Source organism: Astatotilapia calliptera, chromosome 23 (genome assembly GCF_964374335.1).
Source record: "Astatotilapia calliptera chromosome 23, fAstCal68.1, whole genome shotgun sequence".
NCBI classification, from domain to species: domain Eukaryota; kingdom Metazoa; phylum Chordata; class Actinopteri; order Cichliformes; family Cichlidae; genus Astatotilapia; species Astatotilapia calliptera.
Genome location: NC_137443.1, coordinates 45,393,598 through 45,418,720, shown reverse-complemented (window position 1 = coordinate 45,418,720; position 25,123 = coordinate 45,393,598). Strand labels below are relative to the sequence as shown.

The 25,123-nt window shown below is 40.1% G+C and overlaps 2 protein-coding genes and 1 long non-coding RNA gene across 3 annotated transcripts in view; all 3 read right to left on the bottom strand.

Moving 5' to 3' along the window:
• LOC145423961 (NACHT, LRR and PYD domains-containing protein 12-like) overlaps positions 1-25,123 on the bottom strand; it is a 943,237-nt gene that overhangs the window by 759,604 nt on the left and 158,510 nt on the right. The gene's annotated exons all lie outside the window — the stretch shown is intronic.
• The window catches only part of LOC145423979 (ribonuclease inhibitor-like), a 204,605-nt gene that overhangs the window by 127,818 nt on the left and 51,664 nt on the right, over positions 1-25,123 (bottom strand). The gene's annotated exons all lie outside the window — the stretch shown is intronic.
• LOC145424024 (uncharacterized) lies at positions 2,735-4,327 on the bottom strand. Its single transcript, XR_013904976.1, has 2 exons — positions 3,983-4,327; positions 2,735-2,834 (listed from the first exon to the last, which is right to left on the bottom strand). It is a non-coding gene; the product is annotated as an uncharacterized LOC145424024 (long non-coding RNA).

Sequence of the window (25,123 nt, the reverse complement as noted above, 5' to 3'; positions counted from 1 at the left end):
CACAGATTATTTTCAGTTGATGTCTTATCCTTGCAAATTACAATGCCCAGATACTTCACCTCTTTTTTGATCTGTATATTATCTATTGCTTGCAGGGGACACTCATGCAGAGCTAGAATTTCTTATTCATTAATATTCAGCTGTAGGCCAGAAGCTTTGGAGAAGTGGTTGATCGCCTGTAAGGCTAAAGGAATCTGGTCCTCATTTTTTAGAAACAGGGTGGTATCATCTGCGAGCTGACTGATTATTATCTGTTCACCCATCACAGTTAACCCCTCAATGTGACTGTTTTTAATCAAAATAGATAACTCAGCAACCATGATGAACAGAAGTGGTGAGCTGCTACATCCCTGCCTTATCCCTCTATTAACCTCAAACCTTGAACATGTACCATGTTCTAGCAAAACAGAGCTGTTAATGTCATTATATAGCATCTCTATAACATTGATAAATTCCTGTCCAAAACCAAAAGACTGCAGAGTTTTGAATATGAACGTATGTTCAACTGAGTCAAATGCTTTGTAAAAATCCAAGAACAGGATGTATCCTCTCTCTTGTGTCACGAAGAGTTGTGTGGCTGTCAGTGGCTGGACCCACGTGCAGGACTCAGAGAAAAAACATTAACTTAAACGACAGCTTTATTTGCTGGTGAGTCACCCTTGGCGATACATAAACAACAACTTAAACTAACTAGACTGGAGATGCTGAAGGTAGACGACAACGAATACACACACAACAAACGTGGAGGACGCAACAACTGGCAGGGAAAAACACAGGGCTTAAATACATACTGAGGTGATTAGGGAATGTGAAACAGGAGGAGAACACAGCTGGGACTCATCAGACATGACAAGACAAGGGGCGGCAAAACTCAACACATTGACATAGTACACAGACTTTCAAAGTAAAACAGGAAACTGAACAGACGTGGACTAAACTAGGGGATACAGTGACAGAACAAGAGACACACTGACAGAGATGACTGTATACTAACAGAAGTAACACAGAACCACGACCTAAGAAGGAGAACACAAGAAATGCCAAGGACCTAGGGAGTTAGGAATACTAGCGACAAAAATCAAACCCAAGAGAATCAAAACACATCATGAAATCAAAGATAACTAATACAAACAGAAAAACACTGAGTCCACAGACTCAGGACCGTGACATCTTGGATTATTTCACTGTACTCAAGGAGGTCCAAAACCAGCCCAATATTGTTATGAATTAGTCTTCCTTTCAAAAAACCTGATTGTGTTTCACTGATAATGTTTGAGATGCCTTTCTTTAGCCTCTCAGCTACAGCTCCAGACAGGATCTTATAGTCAGTGTTTAGTAAGGTGATGGGTCTTAAATTGTCTAAAATTCTTTTATCCTTACCCGATTTAGGGATCAGGGTTATCAGCGCTTGTTTCATGCTCGGCATCAGTTCTTTTTTTCTCTATCGATTCCTTTAATGCATCAAACAATAAAGTTCTTAGGTCCTTCCAGAAGAATTGATAAAAATTAGTAGTGAGTCCATCTGTCCCTGGGGACTTGTTTAATGCCATTTTCATGACCACCAAATCCAGTTCCTCAATTTGGCGGCCGCTACTAAGTTTTAAAATTACTCATACTAATCTTTCTGGGTCACAAAATAAACTTTTAACATATTTTCAGGCGAGAAAGTAGCTGTGTAAACATCAAATATCTGCTCGGTTTATCAAGATACCGCATATTTGCAAAAGTGCTTTGACGTTTTCGGAGACGTCTGCTACCCACCAGCACTATAACCAGCCGGGAGCTCGAGGGTCACTGAAGCCGCCGAGAACGGCACAACTCCCGGCACATCATTTTCAGATCACCGCGGACTTTCGCTACTCAGGTTAAAGGTGATATCAATCAATCAATCAATCAAAGCTTTATTCGTCACATGCAGGTTGCCCTGCAGTGAAATAGGACCCCCCCCCGACCTTACACATATAGCACAAACATTACATGGGGATACAGGTCAGAGATTGGTAGAATCAGAAAAAAACATTGAAATGTACACTACACTGGGGAAAGTACAAGAGGAAAAAAAGAGACCCCTACTCATGCTATGCTTCCATGGTAGGACAGCATGAGAACAGGAAACAAAAAAAACTCCTCTGCACAAGAAGCACATAAATGTCCACAGCACAACATTGTGAAGACATGACAAGCCACAGGGGTGGGTGGGGGTTGAGGAGTAATCCGAAGCGAACACAGCAGCCACCCTGCACAGCGCTACCATTCCAGCGCGGCACACAGACCCGCCGTGCTGCCCCTTCAGGAAACAAGCATCGAAGGTGTTTGGAAGGGAGGGGGGATGAGTGTGTGCTTATCAGTGTAAGTGTATGTGTGTGCGTGTCCAGAGTTCAGCGGAGACAGTGTCCTTCGCTCTATCAGGCTAAGTAAACAGTCTGCCAGCCAACCCAGGTGGCCTTCATGGGACGGGAAGAATAGTCATCACACAGTCGTTATCAGGGAGTTGTTTTGGTGGGCTCCAGCCTTGGGCCTGCAGCTGGCGCCGTGGTGTCCGAATGTTGAATATTGTTAATATATATATAAGTCCAGGGCCGTGCAGAGACGTTTAAAGGGGCGGGTGCTCAAAGTTAAAAAGGGGCACATTGAACCAGGCTGAATAACAACAACACACATTCATCAACAATCTAATATGGGATCGCATCATACTATATCACTGTTGTGAGGTGGCGACAAGGCAAAGCAAACGTAGCCGATGTTTTACCTGATGGGTACAATGTTGCTGTTGAGGTGTTTCTGCTGCTCCTGCTGCTGATAGTGCTGGAGGGCAGGGCTGTGTTGATCTGAGACTGTAGACATTAAAAAGTCCACAGGAGAGATGGTAGCTGATTAAACAAGTGTCATGAGATAATAACAAAATGCAAAGATTGGTGACAGCGCTTGGAACCATAAGGCAACAAAAAACTGTGAGAAATAAATTAGGCTCTGCCTGTGAATCACTCTTTGCTTCTCTTCTTCCTTCCATCCCATCATTTCATATATCACTCTCCACTTGCTGTCTATCTGAGAACAAGGCACAACTTGCTATTGCAATAAACTATAATCTAATTATCCACACCTAACAACTCTTGCACTTAATCTATAATAAAATGATGACAGAAAAATGTTATAGCCCTGCCTTTAGTAGCCTCACACAGCTCCTACTGTTTCCTCCTCATGTCCTTACCAGCCATGTCTGGAAAATGTTATATCATGAGTAATATTTTTTTTTAAACTCCATATACATAAAACACACACATGCACGCACGCACAGTGATATTTTAGACCTTCTTCAGAATACTGTATATACTATGGGCATAATGGTGCTGATCCAGAATCCTTACATTATTATTTATTACTAGAGCTACAATAATAAAGCAATGAGGAGGGGGAAGTAATAAATATGAAATAATGTATTTATGATGATTCCATTTGTTTCACTATCCACTCTGTGCAGGGGCAAAGCTTATTACATGTTTAAACTGTAGAGATACAATAACTTTACTGCTGTAAAATCCAAATTTTGTCTTATTTAAAATATAAATCTAATATAATCTGCTTCTTAAAGTATGTTCTTTAAAATACAGCGTGTGTTTTTTAAAATATTATAATAATGCATAATTATGTGGACATGTATATTAGATCGTTTTTAGTGAAATATAATCCCCCCAGAAGGGCAGGAAATGCTCTGTAACTTACTTTAAAACTAAATATGTTCCCTAAAACGGTGACAGAGCTACAGACCCATGACAGCCTTACCCAGTGAGCTAGCAGCTATGACCAGCACTACATGTGCAGTTAATAAAAGGACAGGTAATGTTTGTCACGCTGTTGCACACACAGCACGCTCGTTTGTTTCAGTTCGTCAAATTGCCACAAGACAGCTTACCAACGTGTACGTAGTAAGCTAATACTCCTGTGTGCTACACACTACAGTGTACGCTGTACACCTACTTACTGGGTTTGTCGCATCAGTCTGTGTCTCTGAGTTAACTTGTGTTTCTCCTACAGCTCCGGACCGCTAAAAATGCGCGTGCTCTTTGTGAGCTCGTTCCCGGCTCGTAACCAGCGCGTTCTGCCGTCGAGGGCGATCATTGGTTAAATGTGATCATGTGACTGATGCAAGCCAGATCCTTTTATTTAGCAAAACTATGATTAATAGTTAAATATTATTGTTGAAGGGCACAGACAGGACTCCGCACGCACACACACATAAAAATAAATTTAAAAAAAAAATTTTTTAAAAGTTGCCTCAACAAAAGGGCACTTTGGGCACCCATCAGGAAAGGGGCGGGTGCTCAAGCCCCTCTAGCCCCCCCCCCCCCCCCCTCTGCACGTGCCTGTATAGACAACCTAAAAGTGTTATTGTTTGGCTTTTTTCAGTGTTTTGTTTGTTCGTGAGTAAATCGGTTTGGCTGAGATTAAAGTTATTAGATTAGATTAGATAAAATAAAACTTTATTAATCCCCCGGGTGGGTTCCTCCTTGGTTTTTACACAGCTGAATAAACATCAAACAGAAAACTGATTAAACAGAAGTATGAGACGGTCGAGAATTTACTCCAGTGTCCTGTTATATTGCAGATAGCAAGGAGCAGACGGCCGAGTTTATTAAACTCCACCGAGACAGCGGTGACGCTAATCAGAAGGCTAGACCGTCCAATTTCCCCAGCTGTTTACTTCCAGCATATCCAACCTTCTGAGGACCCAGCCCACGTACGCCGCGAAGGCCGGGTCCTCGGGAGGATGCAGCCGATGAATTTGGACACTGTCACTACCCGATCGGGGGTGTGCCAAATGGCGGAGTGAGTAGACGCTCTCTACCGAGTTCTGCACAGAAAGTTCGTGAACAACGGTAAAACCTCAACTTTATGCTGCTAACACTAACAATTCACTAAATAAGAGAAGATGCAGCAATCATAGGGCAAGAAGCAGCAGAATGCTTAATCAGAAAGGAGCGAAAAGGGGACTGGAAAGTTCCAAGTCTAAGATAGCGCCTGAGAATGCTAACGAGGAGAGTGCTACGCCCAGCAACGTGCTAATGGATAGCTTCCATAACTACACAGCTACTACGGTGGCACTCACGTTAGCCGAAGAAGAAGTGGATGAGTTCCCACCTCTCCCTGTTACACCTCTCAAATCGCCAGCTCCGAAGAAGGTGATGTACGAACGCAGCAACTCTGACCCAGTTGATGTAAATGAGACAATTTCTCGTCTGTCGGCACTAATAAACACCAGGTCTGATAACATTGAGAGCATGGTGAGAGAGAACTCGAACATGGTGAAAGAGAATATGCTCCAGATTGAGGGTCTCAAAAAGACGATTGATTTTGTGTGCGCGGAAATGAAAGATATGAAGGGGAAAGTTTGCGACTTGGAAAAAAAAGTAACTAAAGAGGAAGGTCGAGTGGACAACTGCCAACAGAGAATCTCTGAGTTGGAAAGATATTCCAGGAGGTGGAATCTCAGACTACATGGAGTCAGGGAGGCTGAGAAAGAAGACGCAAGGGGAAAGGTGACTGTGATATGCCAGTCTGTTCTGCCAGAACAAAATCATAGGCTGCCTGACGTCATCGACACCGTACACCGACTCGGAGCCAAGCGACAAGGTAGCACCAGACCTAGAGGCATCATCGTACAGTTCACCTACCGAATCTACAGAGATGCTGTATGGAAAGCAGCCAAAACATCCTCCTACCTGCAGGACAATCATTTGAGGTTCGCTGAAGATCTGTCCAGGGAGGACAGAGAACGTCGTGACAAACTGTGGCCGATGATAGACAAAGCCCCTAAGGAGGGTAAGCCGGCTTATTTCGTGGGAGGCCGAGGATTCATCAGTGGATCAGAAGTTTTCCCTCCTTCATAGAGACGCTTATTCAGTCTCCGAAATGACATTTCTGTAAGCTTGTTTACATGGTGAACTTGATATTTTCACCCTCAGGTTAAAGCTTTATTTTGTGTTGAAGAGTGTGTTTATCTATAAAATGCTATATTTAAACCATAGCAGATAGTTAAATACTGTATTTTTATAAGCTTAGTCACTCAGGGTTTTTACTGTTCTACTACCTAAATTGTGCAGCACCCGGTCCCCTTATCCTATAGATCTATTCTTAGTTGTAGAAGTTTAGAACTTACTTTTTCTCTTTCTTTTTTCTAATAACTTTGTCTTTTTCATTTGTTTCTCTTAATACCAGGAGTTTAAGACAAACATGTAAACACAAAGCTTTGTTTTTATTTGCCAAACAATTTAAAACAGATTTTTGCTTTTTCCAAGAGAGTCATTCCACACCTGCTGATACAAATTTTTGGAAATCACAATGGGGTAATGAAGTCTGGTTGTCCCATGGCTCTGAGCGTTCTGCTGGAGTTGTCACGCTTAAAAATTCTTTTTCTGGAGATGTGTTACACTCTGACTGTGACACCTTAGGACACTACCTCTGCTCACTAATCAGACACAATAACAGTACTTTCATTGCAGTAAATATATATGGTTACAATAATAAAACTGAAAATGATAAATTACTTGACTCCTTAGAAGAAAGAATTAATTGCTGGCTCTCCAAATACCCAAATTCAGTCCTCTTAATTGGTGGAGACTTTAACATTGCTTTAGACAATACGGTTGATAGGTGGCCTCCAGGGCAGCAGTCTTCATACAGTGCAAACTTAAAAAATTTCATGGGAAAATTTAATCTTGTGGATATTTGGAGAGAAAAATTTCCAGATGATAGACTCTTTGCTTGGAGCAATAAGACAGGATCCAGGCAATCACGTATTGACTTTTGGCTTGTTTCTGACTGTATTGATAAAGATAATATTACTGTTAATATACTTGCCACTCCCCTCACTGATCATAGAGCAATTTACATTAACGTCCGAATGTTTACACTGGATAATATACCTCATAAATTCTCTTATTGGAAGTTAAATAATTCTTTACTAAAAGATAAAATGGTTAACATGCAGATTAATAAATTAATTGTTTATTATTGGAACAAAGCTAACAGAGAGAAGTCCTTTTGTACCAATTGGGAACTTTTTAAATTTGAAGCATGCAAATTCTTGAGAAGATATGGGAGTCAAATTGCTAAATTAAGGAAAGCTGAAGAACAAGAAGTAATAAGCAGAATTGCCTCTTATTACCAGAAGTCTCCAGAAGAAATCTCAGAGGAAGATAAATTAAGTTTACTAGAACTTCAAAATAAATTGGACGGTTTATAACGACTCAAGGCTGAGGGTGCTTTCATAAGATCCAGGAAGAGGTGGCTGGAGGAGGGCGAACAAAATTCTGCTTACTTTTTCAGACTTGAAAAATACAGATCAAAAACAAACTCTATTCATCAACTAAATATTAATGGCATTGTCTCTGACAATCCTGGAGAAATTTCACATTTCTGTGCCGAATTCTATACTAAACTATACAACTCAAAATATAATGAGGCTGTCTCAACAGGATTTTTCAATAATATTAAAAACCTAAAATCTATTGTTGTGGAAGATAGAAGTTATTGTGACAGCCCTCTGACTGTGGAGGAAGTTTGTAATTCCATTTCTGCACTTAAGGCCAATAAATCTCCCGGCACAGATGGTTTGACTGCAGAGTTTTATAAATCATTTTCTAATCTCCTGGCTCCATTTTTACTGCAGGTTTTTACAGAAAGTATAGAGAATAACATCCTCCCTCCTTCTCTAACTCAAGGTCTCATAACACTTATTCCAAAACCAAACAAAGACTTACTCTTTATTGATAATTGGAGACCCATCTCCCTGCTCAATAATGACTATAAGGTTATGGCTTTAATACTTGCTAACAGAATTAAAGAGGTCTTGGAAACAATTATTGATGAGACACAATCGGGCTTTATGAGAAACAGACACATTTCTAATAACATTAGACTGGTTTTGGATTTACTTGATTACTCTGATTTGGTATCTGACAATAGCTTCATTCTCTTCCTGGATTTTTATAAGGCTTTTGATACAATTGAACATCAATTTATTTTCCACTCTTTGGAAAAATTTGGCTTTGGCAAGTTTTTCTGTAAAGCTGTCAAAACCTTATACACAAATGGCAATAGTTCTATTAAAATGATTAACGGCTCCACCCCGAGATTTGACCTGAAACGTGGTATTCGCCAAGGATGTCCTATTTCACCATATTTATTTTTACTTTGTACACAAATTCTTGCAACTAATATTTCAAACAGTGTTGTACAAGGAATCACCATAGCTGATAAGGAGCTCGTCATCAGCCAGTTAGCCGATGACACCACACTCTTCTTGAAGAATGCAAACCAAATCCCTCCAGCTCTTACTAAATTAGTGATTTCTCTGAGGCCTCTGGTTTATGCCTAAATCTAAAAAAGTGTGAGTTACTAGCAATTAAAGACTGCCCTGCAAATACTATCTGTAATATCTCTGTTAGACAAGAAGTCACATACTTGGGACTGTTAATATCCATCCATCCATCTTCATCCGCTTTATCCGAGGCCGGGTCGCGGGGGCAGCAGCCTAAGCAAAGAGGCCCAGACCTCCCTCTCCCCAGCCACCTCCTCCAGCTTATCCGGTGGAACACCAAGGCGTTCCCAGGCCAGCCGAGAGATATAACCTCTCCAGCGTGTCCTGGGTCTGCCCCGGGGCCTCCTCCCGGTGGGACATGCCTGAAACACCTCACCCAGGGGGCATCCTTGTCAGATGCCCGAACCACCTCAGCTGGCTCCTTTCGATGTGGAGCAGCAGCTGCTCTACTCTGAGCCCCTCCCAGATGGCCGAACTTCTCACCCTATCTCTAAGGGAGAGGCCAGCCACCCTTCGGAGGAAGCTCATTTCTGCCGCTTGTATCCGCGATCTCGTTCTTTCGGTCACTACCCACAGCTCGTGGCCATAGGTGAGGGTAGGGACGTAGATCGACCGGTAAATTGAGAGCTTCGCTTTTACACTCAGCTCCCTCTTCACCACGACTGACCGGCGTCCAGCGTCCGCATTACTGCAGCTGCAGCCCCAATCCCAATCTGTTAATATCCAAAGACCAAAAATCAAGATTCTCTTCAAACTTCACTCCAATTATACAGAAAACCCTAAAAAAGTTCAACCAGTGGCTGCAAAGGGACTTGTCTTTGAAAGGTAGAGTGTTAATTACTAAAGCAGAAGGGATATCCCGATTAACATATGCTGCTGTCTCCTTACATCTGGATAAGAAAATTAGTAAAGATGTTGACCGTATGCTCTTTAATTTTATATGGAAAAACCGTACGCATTATATTAGAAAAACTGTTGTGATGAATAAGTACGAATCAGGTGGGCTTAACGTTTTAGACTTTTCTACTTTAAATAACACTTTCAAAATTAATTGGGCCAAACATTTTCTTAAAAACCCTACCTCTATCTGGAACTTTATACCACATTATATTTTCTCTCGTTTTGGTGGCTTTAATTTTGTTTTAAATTGTAATTACAATGTTGAGAAACTCCCTGTAAAGCTTTCATCCTTCCATAAGCAGGTCCTCTTAGCGTGGACCCTCATTTATAAACACAACTTCTCACCTCACAAATACCTTATCTGGAACAACAGAGATATTTTATATAAAAATAAATCACTTTTCCTGGAAACTTGGGTCCAAAATGGGATCCTATTGGTGGCTCAGCTGGTTAATAAAGAGGGACAACTACTTACTTACAACGACTTTATTGCACTATATAATTTTCCAATCAAGTGTTCAGGAATTCTCAATGGTGCTTGGTGCCATACCCTCAGGGACTTTAATATTATATAAAAACACTGACAGCTCAATATCTACCTCAGTCACTCTCCCTCAGGGGTGTCAAACTCAAATACACAGTGGGCCAAAATTCAAAACTGGAACAAGGTCGCGGGCTAACATTAATATTTACTGAAAAAAAAATCTTCCTCCAGATTTAAGAATGAATCTCTTCTTATGGACTCAAACAAGTTTTTCTGAAAAACTGAATATGGAACAAGCAAAGCTTAATACTAAACAATATATATATTAGCTGTATAATACCAGTAGGCCAGCTCTAATAATAATTTGGTATGGCTTCGCGGGCCAAATGTAATTAGGCTGGGGCCAGAGTTTGACACCTATGCTCTCCCTGATCCAGCTGAGTCACCAATAGGAAAAATCTGCTTTTCACAGGAACTTGGTAACAGCAATAAGAGAATACGTAGTTTATTCCAAGAAGATATCGTCTCTCTCCCATATATAATATCTTATTGGAATCGATATGTTCCAGATATCAAGTGGAAGACAGTCTGGATGGTCCCCCATAAATATTTGATTGTAAATAAGGTGAAAGAAGTCTCATTTAAAATTCTACATAAATGTTATCCAGCCAGTCACTACATGGTAAAATTTAAAAGGGACATTAATACTAATTGTACTTTCTGTGGGGATCATCCAGAAACTGTGACACATCTTTTTTGGTACTGTTCTTTTACACAGAGATTCTGGAAGGAATTTAGCAGGTTTGTTATTGTCCATATTTTAAGGGAGTTTTCTTTACGATGGGAAAATGTTTTATTCTGTTTCTTTAAGTTCCCCAAGAAGTATGATAAATGTTTTTTTATGATAAATTTGTTAATACTTTTAGCTAAATTTTTTATCCATAAATGTAAGTTTACTAACAAAACACCATATTTCTGTCATTATTTTAAGGATGTGGAAATGTACATACAATCAATATCAGACTCCACCAACAAAAAGGCTCCCAAAACAATATATGTATGTGAATTTTTGCGTGTATTCTTATAATTGTTACCTTTTTCTTTTACCCTTGGCTTTTTGTGTTAATGTTCTGTTGTTTTGTATACTTCATCTGTTCGTATGTTGTATACTCATTGTTTGTTAAATAAAGTTTTAAAAAAAAAAGACACGACCAGAGTTTCTGTCGCCATCATCCGTGGTGGCGCAAGATGGCGTGTTGAGCAGTCGTACAAATTAGGAGCTCGTTGAACTTGTCCCAGAATTTACTTTGTGTTCATTATTGTTTCCACTCGAAAGTAGTAAAATGACTGCCCCAAGTATAGTTAAACCTGCTAAATTCAAACTCGACCTCAAAAAACAAGAAACAACATCGCCATGTGATGGAAGGGAAGACAGCAGAGAAGGAACGGATCATGACTACGTAGCAATGGACGTAGCAGTGATGAGCAAAAGGGAACGGGGCAATGATTCGGTTCCATCTACACCTTGTAAGAAGCCTGCAGAAAAGAAAGTTAAGTCAGCAGAGATAAGTGAAAGTGACGAAGTCTCCAATGCTACTATATTGAAAGCGATTCTAAACCTTGAAAAAAGAGTGGACGAGCAGCTAGCTGACCTGAGTGTGCAATGCAAGCAAGCTAGTACGATGCTAGCCAGCCTAGCCAAAGCGGTTCAGTTCAACTCGGAGGAGGTGAAAGAATGTAAACAAAAGGTTAAAGAGTTGGAGAGACGAAACGAGCAGTTGACCAAAGATAACTACGATCTCAAGGAGAGAGTGAGAGAGCAAGAAAGGTACAAAATGAGGTGGTGCCTCCGGATTAAAGGATTAGAAGAGAAAAGAGATGAAGATGTCAGATCGCTGGTTATTGGAATTCTTGGCAAGATCGCACCTGATATGATATCAAAGCTTGAAGAATCTGTGGATGTGGTGCATAGAGTTGTGTTTGCTCTGAGACACGCTAAAGAGGAGATTTGGCGTCGCACCAAAGATTCGGCTGTCTGTAAGAACGGGGGTTTCCACTTCGCTGAGGTACTGCCGCGGGAGGACTGGGAAGAGAGGAGGCGGCTGTGGCCGCAAATTGAACAAGCCAGACGGGCTGGGAAACGGGCCTTTTTCCGGGGTCCTCATGGATACATCGAAGGACGGAGGATCATTGACGTTGAATGAAAGACTTGATGTAAGACTGTATACAGTGGAATATTATTAATGGGACAAAAGAGTTCTACTTAAAGTTAAAGATTATTAGTCACTGAGTTGGTGACAAGTGTTACAATTTAAACTCATATTTATATATTTTTCTTTTCTTTTTTAAAAAAAGTTATTTTCTTAGCATATTCTTATTATGGTTCACTCAAAAATTTCTTTTGGTTCATTAAACGTTCGGGGTTTGAAGGAAATTGTTAAGAGAAAGGCACTTTTTTTATTTTGCAAGGTGCAAAAATGTCATTGTCTGTTTTTACAAGAAACTCACTCTGTGGATGCCGATGCTACCTTTTGGGCTAATCAGTGGGGAGACAAGATTCTTTTCAGTCATGGATCTAACAGATCTGGAGGTGTGGCGATTTGTTTTAATAAGTTCCCTGGGGAGATTATAACATATAAAGCTGATAGTGAGGGTCATTGGTTAACTGCAGTCTTGAAGAGCGAAGGTATATTTCTAATTGTTACAAATCTTTATGGACATAATAATGAGGGTCAAAATAAAAGTCTATTGGAAAATCTAACAAATGTTATTTCAGAGTTTAAAGTTATGTACCCCACAGATTACATCCTAGTAGGAGGAGACTGGAACATGACACCAGATGAATGGATGGACAGATGGCCTCCTCGCTTAGGAAGGAGGCAACAGAATAACATTATTGAGAACTTTTCTAGTGATAATAATTTTACAGACATTTGGAGAAGTTTGAATCCTGGAGTTAAGAATTATTCTTGGTTTAAACCTAATGGAGAAAGCAGGTCAAGACTTGATTATTGGTTAGTGAGCGATGACATTTTGAGGTGTACTTCACAATCTAAAATCTCCAATGCACCCCTTTCTGATCACTGTTTCATTGATCTTGTCTTAGAACCAACAAGGATGAGACATAGTAGCAGAGGATATTGGAAATTTAATGCCAGCCTTTTAAATAAGGACAAGTATTGTGATAAAATTAGACATATAATTACAGATATAAAAAATGATGACTCAGTAGTGGGTAATATACAGAAATGGGAATTTGTTAAATTCAAAATCAGAGAATTCACTATAAAATTCTGCAAAGAACTGAACAGGGAAAAACGGGAATATGAAAGTAATTTACTTCGTGAAATAACTCAGTGCTGTAGTAAAGAAAAACTAAACGTGCAAGAGAAGAATAAATTGATGGAGTTACAAACTAAATTGGACGATCTTTACCTAGAGAAAGCCCACGGTGCCTTTATAAGATCGAGAGCCAAGTGGATTGAGGCAGGTGAAAAGAATAGTGATTGGATTTCCGGCTCTTTTTAGAGAACCGGCTCTTTCGGCTCAGATCACTAAAAAGAGCCGGCTCTTTCGGCTCCGAACCGGCTCTTCAGGTTGTTTTATTGCTTTAAGTAATTTATTATTAACAACAATATAAAATCATGCACACAATGAACTATTAATGTAAAAAATGTCTTTTTTATTTATAAATGTTTATCATATAAATATTCTTGTATTTATTCACAGCACACAAAATGTAAAAAAAAAAAAATTATAAGTACAAAAACCAACTATTTACAATTCAACTTTTTTCCTTTTAAATTTTCAGCTTTTTTCCTTTTAAACCAATTCAAAACGAAAGAACACAAAACACTACAAACCACAACACAATAAAATATCAATTAAAATATGCAAAACAAAAAGAAAACATGAACAACCAGATCTTTAATTGACGGAAAGGTTGGCATTCAGGAATATCAAGTGCCTTAGCTTTGAGGAGCTGATCCGGTTTCTTCTGTCATTCATTATCTGTCCTGTTTTGGAGAAGATTCTCTCTGAGGGGACTGATGTTGCTACAATGCAAAGTCTCCGTGTCATCACCTGGGTAAGACGTGGATAAGTATAAGCCTTTGTCTCCCACCAGCTCAGTGGATCTGCACTTCTCTGGCAAAGGGGCTCATCAATGTAGGATCTCACTTCCAGTATTACATCTGCTGAGGGATTCCTTCTGGTAGTGTCTCTATTTGCTCGTTCTTCAAAGAACCTCCAAACAGCAGATGCTTGTTGCTCCTTTTGTTCATCCTCTTCTGCCTCTTCTCCCTCTTGGTTCCCTGGCAGTGGAGTTGGTTGGCTGGATCTTGCTGCTGCAGTTATTCTCTGAAGAGCTTCATCCACCGCTCTGTTGTCATTAAAGACCAGCTTCTTGAATCTTGGATCAAGAATGGTGGTTTCAGAGAGAACAGCATTATATTCCATTCTGTGGAATTTTCTGTCCATGGATGCACAGAGAGCATCCACCAACTCTTTCACTTTTCCAGTAGTTACTCTGGTTTGGTGTTCAGCTGTCACTCTCTGCAGACCCTTGCACAGGATTAACATTTTGGAGGCTGTGACATGGCTGAAAAAGAGTACATAACAAGTTTCAAAATTATGCTTTTTTAAAATTCAGCAGTATATTATTATTTATGATCATGTCTAATCTACTTTTCATACCAGCAATGCAACTAACTACGACTACTACTACTAATAATAATAATGCAATAACATTTGCACACTCACCTGTCTGCACTGATCTCCACGGTGACCTGCTCAAATGGCTCCAAAACAGTGCATGCCTGCTGTAGTACCTCCCATTCCTCATGGCTCAGAGGGTCAACCGGTGCATTGATAACTGCCAGGGTAGAGATGACAGCATCCTTGGACTCCAGAATCCGTTTTAGCATATGAAAGGTTGAGTTCCACCTTGTGATACATTCTTGTTTGAGCTTTAGCTCAGGCATGCCCATCTGTTGTTGGGTAGATTTGAGCTTGTGTGTGGCTGTTGTGCTCCTGTGGAAAAATTCCACTATTGCCTTCACTTTGTCCACAGCTGGCTTCATCACCTTCAAAGCATCTCTCACAACAAGGTTAATTGTGTGCGCAAGACATGGGTGGTGGGTCCATTTCAGGATTTTGATTGCTTTTGTTATGTTAGCTGCATTGTCAGTAACACAGCAAACCACTTTCTTTTCCACATCCCACTCTTTTGCCACTTTGAGCAGCTCTTCTGCTAAGTTCTCAGAAGTGTGTCTGTCACTGAACTCAAAACAATCCAGAAGACAGGATACCATTTTATAATTTTCAATAAAGTGACACGTAACTGACAAGAAGGATGTGGTGGTTTGGGATGTCCAGCTGTCAGTTGTTAGACACACTGCTGTGGCTTTTTTAACCCTCTCTTGCAGTGATGCACGTTCTCTTTCATATATGCCTGGGATGATTTTTTGGGAGAGAGCCTTCCTGCTTGCCTATTCATATTGTTTGTGGAGCCAGCTCTATATGAAATTCTTTTCTTGCAGACTCTACACTCTGCCTTTGTACTGTCAATAAAATTGAAGTGGTTCCAGATTTTGCTTGTTTTCTTGGTTGCTTCACTCATTTTCTTTACTGTACCTTTCTAAATTGACGACGTTGTCTCTTGTTGTTGCTCTCTTTCTCTCTCTCCCTCCTGCTCTGTTCGTGTTCTACTGCTGCTGTGAGTGTAACTACCGCCCCTCCCCCCTCTGCCCAGCGCTGAGCAGAGGCGGGAGGGGCACAAACGCACAGCTGTGTTTGCTTCCCTCCCCCCTCTGCTCAGCGCAAACACAAGGCTCAGGTGTGGCATTAAGCGAAAAAGGTTAGTGAGAGGGCAAGAGAAAGAAAAAAAAACCCCCACGGCTCCCAATAAGGAGCCGGCTCCCGTCGTTCACTTCAAAGAGCCGGCTCTAAGAGCCATTTCGTTCGCGAACGACCCATCACTAGAAAAGAACTCATCATATTTTAGTAAGCTGGAAAAGTGTAGACAGCAGAGAAATCTAATCTCAAGCTTGTTGATAAATGGGACTGAATGTAAAGATTTCAGAAAGATTGAAAAGGAAGTCTTCACTTTTTATTCCAAATTGTACTCCTCAGAATATTCAGCAGCTGATTCTGATAGTTTCTTTGATAAGATTCATAATCTCATCCCATGTATTGACAAGCCTTTCAAAGATCTGTGGGATTCAGAGTTTAAAATTGAGGAACTGGATTTGGTGGTCATGAAAATGGCATTAAACAAGTCCCCAGGGACAGATGGACTTACTACTAATTTTTGGACAGGAGAATTCAGTTACCACATTTGACAGTGACAGTAATAAAATTTGGAATACTTGCTGAGAATGCAGATTTTGACCTGTTGATTAGGACGATTTTGTTAATGGGAAAATTTTTTCTTCACAAATGCAGATACTTTAAAGCTAAACCATGTATAAACAGATGGCTGAATGACTTTAGACTCTGGGCTAAATCGCTGAAACTTGTGAATAACAAGAAAGCCCATAAACTTGTTGTTTTATTTAAAGAGTTTAACCTATGTTAAAAAAAAACCTCCCTATTTTATAATCACGACTGCCCTTTTTTTGCACGTTATTTTTTGCCTTTGGTTCAAGTCCTTCAATGACTGCTTTGTGCTTATTGTTGTTGTTGTTTTTTTTTTTTTGGTTGTTTTGTTTGTTTGTTTGTTTTGCTATAATGCTCAACAGGGGCGGAGCGTGGGGGTGGCTTACTGGGCTTAAGCCCGGGTTGTTTTGTCAGAAGCCCGGGGTCTTTTGGAGTGTAATTTTTCATAGTTAGATGCCTGGCTGACAACTGTATAAAACAAAAAGTACACACAATATTCGAAGCACATAGTGCACACTGTGGGAATTTACGACTGTGCGTGAATCCCCCCTGATATTGGTATGATCCGAGCTCAGGCACTAAGCAACTGAGCGAGGGGGCGGGGCAGCTGCTGCCAGCAGTGAGTGCGCTGTTGGAGAAACGGAGTCAGCCATACTAAGTAGAGCTGAAGTTTGACCAGGTACCAAAGAAAATCATTCATACCGTACAAATAATGTAAATATGACGGTGCATCACGAAAGATTGATATCAAACTGATCACTTGACCAATATTACGTTACTTGCTCTTTGAGTGAATCAACAAATGGCGAAATGAAAAGCCGAACAAATGCTATTTTTTAGAGAGTCTTAGCTTACGTGTGTTTATTTCATATTTTCAGTTCTTACCCTCCCCGACTAAATCGGTTTCAGTTATGTACTGAAATATAAGAATGGACATTAGAGGGTTCTTTCAAAGAAAAAACTCAGGTAAATGTTATTTTATATATTATGCTTTGTATGTTGTTCAGTATATTTCTATGCAAAACAAGAGGGATTTCAGTACACAGCAGGATATTCACATTTGTAACCAGATATTTACATACACTTTAGGGAGAAAACATAAAACATTTTTACTGTACAACATCAATTTAGATTAAACTTTTGTTTTAGATAAATATTGAAATATATTTTGAATTAGTTAAATGTCAGAATAAAGAGAGACAGAGCTGTCTATTTATTATCACTTTCATCATATTAAGGAGTACATATACACTAAGTTTATTGTTAATTAATAAGAAAACTCCAGACGATTCCATTCTGAGCTGAAGAAGCTTCTGATAGGTTAGTAGAGTCCATGTGAGTAAACTGGTGGCACAGCTGTGGATGCATATAAGGCAAAACACAGAGCCTGTTTCTGTGACATGGGAACATCAAGAGATGTCAACCAAAACACCAGGAAAAGAACTGTGGAGCTCCATAAGTGTGGCTCAGTTTGAATACAATTTGGTGCCATTTGCTATTAAGAAATACAGATAGTTTCTCTCTTTACTCTTAAAGTTAACAAATATGTTTTTATATTTATCAATCTAAAAAAATAAACATTTAGTCTGATTTGATGTTACAATTAAAAAAGTGTTTTTATCTGAAGAGTAAATATCTGGTTTCAACTGTATATTTGATGATTGTCAGCACAAAGAGGGAGAGAGAGGAGAACGAGGACAGAACAGATGAACAAGAGCAGGCTAGACTCACATGTTAGTCAAATGGTTGTTTACCAAAAGTATCACCGTATCATAGGTCCTCATGTATCTCGTACCTAGTGTTTCTTTTTAGGTTTGTTATTTTTCAAATTCTGTATTTATTAAGTTCTGCAGGCTTGTTCGCACAACAAGGCTAAATAATTATATAAACTTTTCTCAATCTAAATAGTGGACTTTGGTAGAATTAAAAAACAAGTGTAGTGCAGGTCTATGATGGTTTTTAGTGCTATCATCTAGTTCTGATTGTGGTTCTGTCTTGGTTAAGTCCTCAGTAGTCCTGATTTTGAACTGTTGTAGTCCTGTTTTAATTCTGGATCAGTTCTGGGTCTGGTTGAATTGGGGTTTAGTCCTCGTGTCTTGATACAGCCCTGACCTTGTTCTGCCTTGCTGCTTAATTAAAAAACTAGTTTAAGGTGTCCTGCACATGTGATATAGATTTTTCCCTATATGAAGTCATTCTTTTTTGAACAGAGCCTATTAATCTTTCAGTCATTTCTACCCCCCCCCCCCCCCCCCCCAAAAAAAAAAAAAAAATCCCACATGCATACTACTCTTTGGGCTAAGCCCCGGGTGTTTCAAATATCTGGCTCCGCCTCTGATGCTCAACCAAGGATGTAACATAATCGGATTAATTATGGTGCCTTGTATGTTATACTGTTGTTTGTAAATAAAGTTTAATTAAAAAAAAAAAAAGTTTCTGTCGCCATTTTAGTTTTTAAAAGACGTCGTGATAAGGGCGGGTCTTACTGTGAACCTGCGCGCTCATTGGCTAATAACTTGAGATTGACAAGTCGTTATCCAATGAGCGCGCGGCTTCTCCCAACATAAAGTAGTTTCCTTTGAAAAACCAAAGTCTGATTATTTTTGCCTCCGCTGACGGAGCCTGTTGTTCCCGCCACAGAGACACAGTAATGTCAGAGCGGTGTTAACACTCACCTGCCTCAGCACAGCTCTCACTCTCCTCCTGCTCTCTCAGCTAAACTCACTTCCTCTCTACTTACAGGAAACCAGCGCTCAGAGGAGCCGACCGGCCTCACGTTTCACCCACAGACACGAACAGCGTGGAATTATTTTATGTCATAAGAAGAAACATATTCATGTTAACACTCACCTGCCTCAGCTCCACCTTCCTCCTCCTGCTGCTCTGAACGGAGGATCAACACTTTCACTTTCAAGGTTCAAGGTTCAAGGTTCTTTATTTGCCACATGCATAGTTATATAAGTATAACACACAGTGAAATGTAGCCTGACACGCTCCTCGACATGTGCAAAAATTGGGGGGGGTAGAGGAAGAACATTATATATATATATATTGGGTGAATGTACAGTAGTAGCAGCAAGCAGGTGAATTCTGTACATTAATATGAATAGACATCTGACTATTTTACAGGATAGACAATATAAACATATTTAAAATTAAAGGAATTTGAAATGTACATTGTTTCACTGCTCCTCCCTAAACACAGAGGATGCTGGGACTTGTAGTTTTTACCTTGTGTGATATTTATGGATGTGAGACTAAATCACAGCATGAAAACTTCCTGCAAACATGTCACAGGCGATAAAAGTTTCACATTAAAGGTGAAATTATTTTTCTGTCTCATGTTCAATAAACAGTGAGCTGGGAAAACTGAAGAACAGACTTCAGACGTTCCCTGCAGAGTTTCTGCTGCTCGGTCGTCTGCATGTTGCTGAGACTGAGCTGATGATGAAGCTGTGATGGGTTTATGGCACGTTTGGTTCTGGAGAAGAGTTTTACTGTCGGTGCAGGTGAAATGATCAGAGGTTACAGCCTCTGGTTAAAGTGGAGGCAGCGATCAGGACGGCTGAGCAGCAGAGGTCTCGAGGGTCCTAAAGTGTAAAAGCATCAGTGTTAGTAACACAAAGATGACAGAATGGGATCATCCACACAACACTAACATCTAAATCCACGGCAGGAACTCTTCCAGTGTCCTGAAAAATCTGTGTGCACGATGCTGAGATTAAAATCTGTCTGCTCATCTTAATGCAATATTTTCTAAAGTCTGGTAGAAGTTTTACTGATTTCCAGTCCACTTAGCAGACGTGTGGATAGGTGGTGGGTTGTAGAGCAGACTGAAAGCTTTAAGTTCATCCTCTGATTAAAAACTCAGACCCACAGATACAGGAAGTATAATGCTGGTGTAAGACAGGAAACGGCAACACGGCAGCCATCTTTTTCCTCCCATGATGACCAGTGTCCCAGCAGAAGCTGGGGTTTGTTAGATCCTGTTCGATCCAGAGGAAACAGGCTAAAAGAGTCGATCAGGGGGATCATGGTTTTATTATGTGCTCGTTATGATTGAAGCTCTGGTTGTGTGTTAGAGACAGAACCTGCAGATTCCTCCACTCTGCCTCCTCCTCTGCAGGAATCAGCCTCTTGGCTGGTTTTATTCACCGACGTGAATAAAATCATCAAACTAATCCAAGTTCATTGTGAAATGCCTGAAAATGGAGGAATAAATCTGTCAGTTACCGTATAAAGTTTGAGTTTGTCAGTGTTTTACACGGAGACGGTCGTCAGATGTTGAATGTTTAGCATGAAAGTTCCACATCTGGAGAAACCTTCAAGATTAAAGCCAGTGAAAAGTGAAGAGTTTCTGCAGCAACTTCCTGCAAATCTGTTCTTTCAAAATAAAGTGAAGAGTCTAAAATTATATTCACGACAGGTTTAAAGGTGAAGGTGGTCACATGGTTTTAGTGGAATGCCTACGTGGGCGCGTCTGAGTGATTTTGATTCAGATTCGTGCAGCGTGGAGCAGTAAACACTTGTTTTTGTTCATCTGGACTCATGAAGGATTCCAGTTAGCACATTTCCAGCCAATGAAACGTAACTACAGATGAAGACAAACACATTTAAGCTGCCTGACTCTCGAGTGTGGGTGCGTGTTCCCATTTTCAGTCTGTTTTAGTTTTCAGTTTAGAGGAACGCTGCAAACTCATAAAAACTTCTTTCTTGTGAGGTTTTGTTGTCAGACTGATAAAAGCAGCAGCAGCTGGTGTTTGATGAGCAGACGTGTGTTTCCTGTTCTGTAATAATCAGCTTGTTACCATCACATGATGAACTCAGCCGTGACCAATGAGGCCGTCCTTGTGCGGTTCTCTGGCGCTGATTCTGACTGTGACCTTCACCTCTGCAGGGTCATGTTTGGGGCTTTTAGCATCTTTGTGTGTCGGTCAGATTTAATTCACTCTTGTTTTGAGGTTTTGTGCCTTTTTGTTTCATTCTTTGTGCGTTTATTTTATCTTTAAGCCTTTCAGGACTCGTGCTGTTGGCTTTTTCCTGGTGTGTTATTAGTATTTTTCATTTCTAAACTTATTCTAAAAGAAGGACCGATGGAACATTGATGTGAAAATAAACATGATCATTTAATGTTTTTGTCAATCACAGTGTTGGGACTAACGCGTTATTAAGTAACGTGTTACAGTAACTACGTTATTATTGTGGTAACGAGCACGGTAACTAGTTATTATGCTAAAATCAGGAACGCGTTAGTCATTACTGGGATTTAGATAGGCTCGTTACTCGTTACTTCGTGTGGTGGCTATCGCGGAGCTTCCACAGATTCAGTAACATTAGCAAGTGGTGGAGGCCAGCAGGTGGAGGAGGGAAAGGGGGACTCAGAAGGAGAAGAGACCCGAGGTAGCCGCCGGTCCAAGTGTGAACTGAACTTCAGGTAAGAAGTTATGACCTGCAGTCTCTCTGGGTCAGATATAAACCAAGTTTAGGTGGAGTTTATTTTTGTTATTCTGACTTTTTCCGTACTGCATACTAGCTAGCATGACAGAGTTTCTATACAGCTGGGTGGGTGCTATGAAGTTAATGATGTTGAACTTCATTTTGTTCATAAGTTATTAGAATTGCCAACCGTCTCATCTGGTATTCAGAGAAAATATTACGCATTTCTTATTGAGGTGAAAAGGAACAGTTAGTCCCGTAATTCAGCTACAATGAAAAAGGCACAAAGCTGGAGTTATTCTGTGTCTTTGCTGCACAGCTGCCTCTTCTTCTTTCATTCTCTCCCCCTCCCTCTCCCGTTTCTACTTCAATCATGAAAACTGATCAATGATCAGCTGATCGTCTCTCTTGTTTGTTTATCTCCCACTTTGCATCAGAAAGAGGAAACCAGCGGAGTTCACGTTAAACAACAGCAGCACGTTTAAGCTTGATCAGCTGTTGTTAGAATTTATTTCATATTAATTTCTAGTATCAGCTGATGTTTGCTGGAGCCACAGCTGCAAAAAAGCTGCTGGTCATGATGTCGGTTTGGTTATCTGGTGAGAGGGAAACATGAAGATGAAACCAGGAGATGTCCTTACTGGATCATCAGAGCTGTGATGGAGAAACAGGTTTACCTTTTAGGTGACATGAATGAGTTGAAGGGAAGTTATGAACTGTTTCTGAGAGACAAATAACACCAGCATCCTTTTTTAGGTAGCTGACAGCTGGTAACTGTGCAGGGGCGGGTCTAGCAAAGTTTTGCCAGGGGGGCCAGGTAGGGCATTAACAGGGAGAGGGGGGCACAAGGAAATACTTTTCTTTCTTATTCTCATTTAAAGTGTCTCGCTTTTAAAAAATAATTATCTGAATCTTACAACAAACGATTGATAGATTGATGCATATACACCATCAAGACAGTGAGCATCACTGTCACAACAGCGTTTGTTTTCATTCAAAGGCTTTAGGATTTTTGCTATAATGGTGGGCCGGTCTCTAGTCACAATGCCCAGGCTGATTTTTTTTGTCCCAGTCCAGCCCTGTATGCAGCTCATCTGCAGTCTGGTGTTACCTACATCTTCCTATTCAGAAGGCAGAATTTCCGAGTTCTGAGTACAATTGACAGCACCACGACTGCAGTTTTTGTGTTGGATGTAAAAGGCGCACATGATGCTGTGACGTAGGCTAGAATCATGGTGGCGGTCAACGGCGGTCCAGGCGTGGGATTTCTCTCGTGGAAATATGCACATTATCTTTTCCTTTCTATTGGTAGGTGGCACAGTGCACTGTGGCAGGTAAGCAAGCTAGAAGACTGGCAAAGTTATGGAAGCAACACATTAACAAGAGAATTCTGAGTAAAACCAAAGTTACTTTCCCTAGTAACTAGTTACTTTGAAAGTAACGAGTAACTTGAAGTAACTGAGTTACTTTTGATAGAAGTAACTAGTAATGTAACTAAGTTACTAATTTAAAGTAACTTACCCAACACTGGTCAATCATTAAAAATAAATCCTGGTCTTTCATTTTGCTGCTGCATTGTTCACAGAAACACATATTTTCCTGTTTCTTTCTGTTTGTGTGTTTCTGCTTTTGCCTGTTTAGAGCTGCTGAGCAGGAAAACCCAGACGAACAAAAACCTCTTTTAAGTAAATGTTTGAGTCACTTTGGGTCTGAAATGTAAAAATCTGCAGACTGAAACAGATTTGAAGGCATCACAGGAACAGCCTCACATTCAAAACATGAAAGAGAGGACTTTTATTTTGAAACACTCAGGAAATGACAGAGGGAAAGTTTTTTAATTAAAACAAATTATTAATTTATACAACCACCAAAACTGTGATGATCCTCCTTCTCCCTAAGATGGCAAACTGAAACACAAGTTTCCTTGTGGCTCAGGAAACTAACCACTCCAAGTTGGTGACTTTTGGAGATTTATTTTCCTGGATGATTGAGAATGCATCAAGACGAACACAAAAGGAAGTTCACCGCTTTTAGCAGCTCCCCCCCAGACAAACAAAGAGGCAGTTGGCAGTTAGAAATCAGCAATCATTCACACACCCCCACTCCCCTCCAGAATTCTCAGGTAACAACCTAATTTACATATGAATGACTAGCCAATTTAGCTTCCACTTGGCTGAAGCTAAAGCCTAGCTAAAAGCCTACCAGCCATTTGGCAACTCAGCCCATCACATGTCCACGTCTCTCCTTGTTTCGTCTTTTATTATGAAAGGGTTGTGTTTCCATGTTCAGTGTGTTTCATTTTGCTTCCCCTGTGGTGTCAGGTTCATTTGTGTCAGCTGTGTTTCCACTTCCCTCCTTTCTCTTCTGTGTATTTAAGTCCGCTGTCTTCCTCTGGGCAGTGTTGGTGCGTTTTCCTCCGTTCACGTTATTCCGGGTTTCAGGTTATCTCCTGATTCTGTTTAGGTCCATGTTCATGTTCATGTTTTTTCATCAGAGTTTCTCGCATGCACCTCCTCGGATTCATGTTCATGTTTTTCTTGTCATAGTTGTCATAGTCATACCGAGTTATTCCCAGGATAGGTTTTAGTTTTAGTTTCCGCTCCTGTTTGCTGGGCCTTGTTTTGTGTTCGTGTTTTTCAACCTAATAAATGGTTTGTTTTTTTGTTAAGATTCAGTTCCATCTCTCCCTTGTCTGCTTCCGGGTTCATATTGCAATCACATCAGCCACAGTGACAATAAACTTATTTTGATTTTTAACTTTCTTTATTTTTTCAACAATATTATGTATATATAAACATTTTGCATCTTACAATATAAAGCCTGGATCCTGCACATATTGCACTTTGAACTTGAACTGTGTTGTCTGTTTATTGGAGATTGTACTACTTGAATTCATTATCCTGGTGATATAACACATTAATTCTCCATTTGGAATCAATATAGTATATAATACAGTATCTGTCTATCCATCTATATAGCTATTGAATTGAACTGGAGTGAATGGAAGAGAATTAAATAATGGATTTCATGTTCATGTTTATCTATGTTGTAACAGTGACGACTTGAGACATCTGTTTGGCACTATATGAAGAGAATTAAATAAAATTTAAATGAAAATGATATTAACTGTATTTATACATTTTATATTTTTGGATGAGACACTGTCAGTGTGCTGTTATATAACTCAGGTATTTTTAAGGCCTGACTGGTGGCATTGGTGCCCATTGTTTTACTGTGCTGTTGGATGTGTATGTGGGCTATCCCTTGTACCTGACATTTGATTGGGCATCACTGTGTTGCTATGGTATGATCCTGGTAGTTGTTGTTAATAAAACAATAACAAATTCAAATTCAAACATTGCTGCATTCTTCTGTCACTGAGGATTCCAAACCTGCACTCAGTCTCCTCATTACTTTGGTACTGAACAGACAAACTTTGGAGCTCCTGCAAACTTTATGCACAAACTGCAAATATTTTACACAAATCTGCGACTGACAACAAGCACAGAGACTTCAAACAATCACTGAAGTAAGGACTGAAAGATTTACTTTAAAACAATAATGATTAAGACCTTTTTCGTAAGGTTGTTTTCCCTTGATTGCCA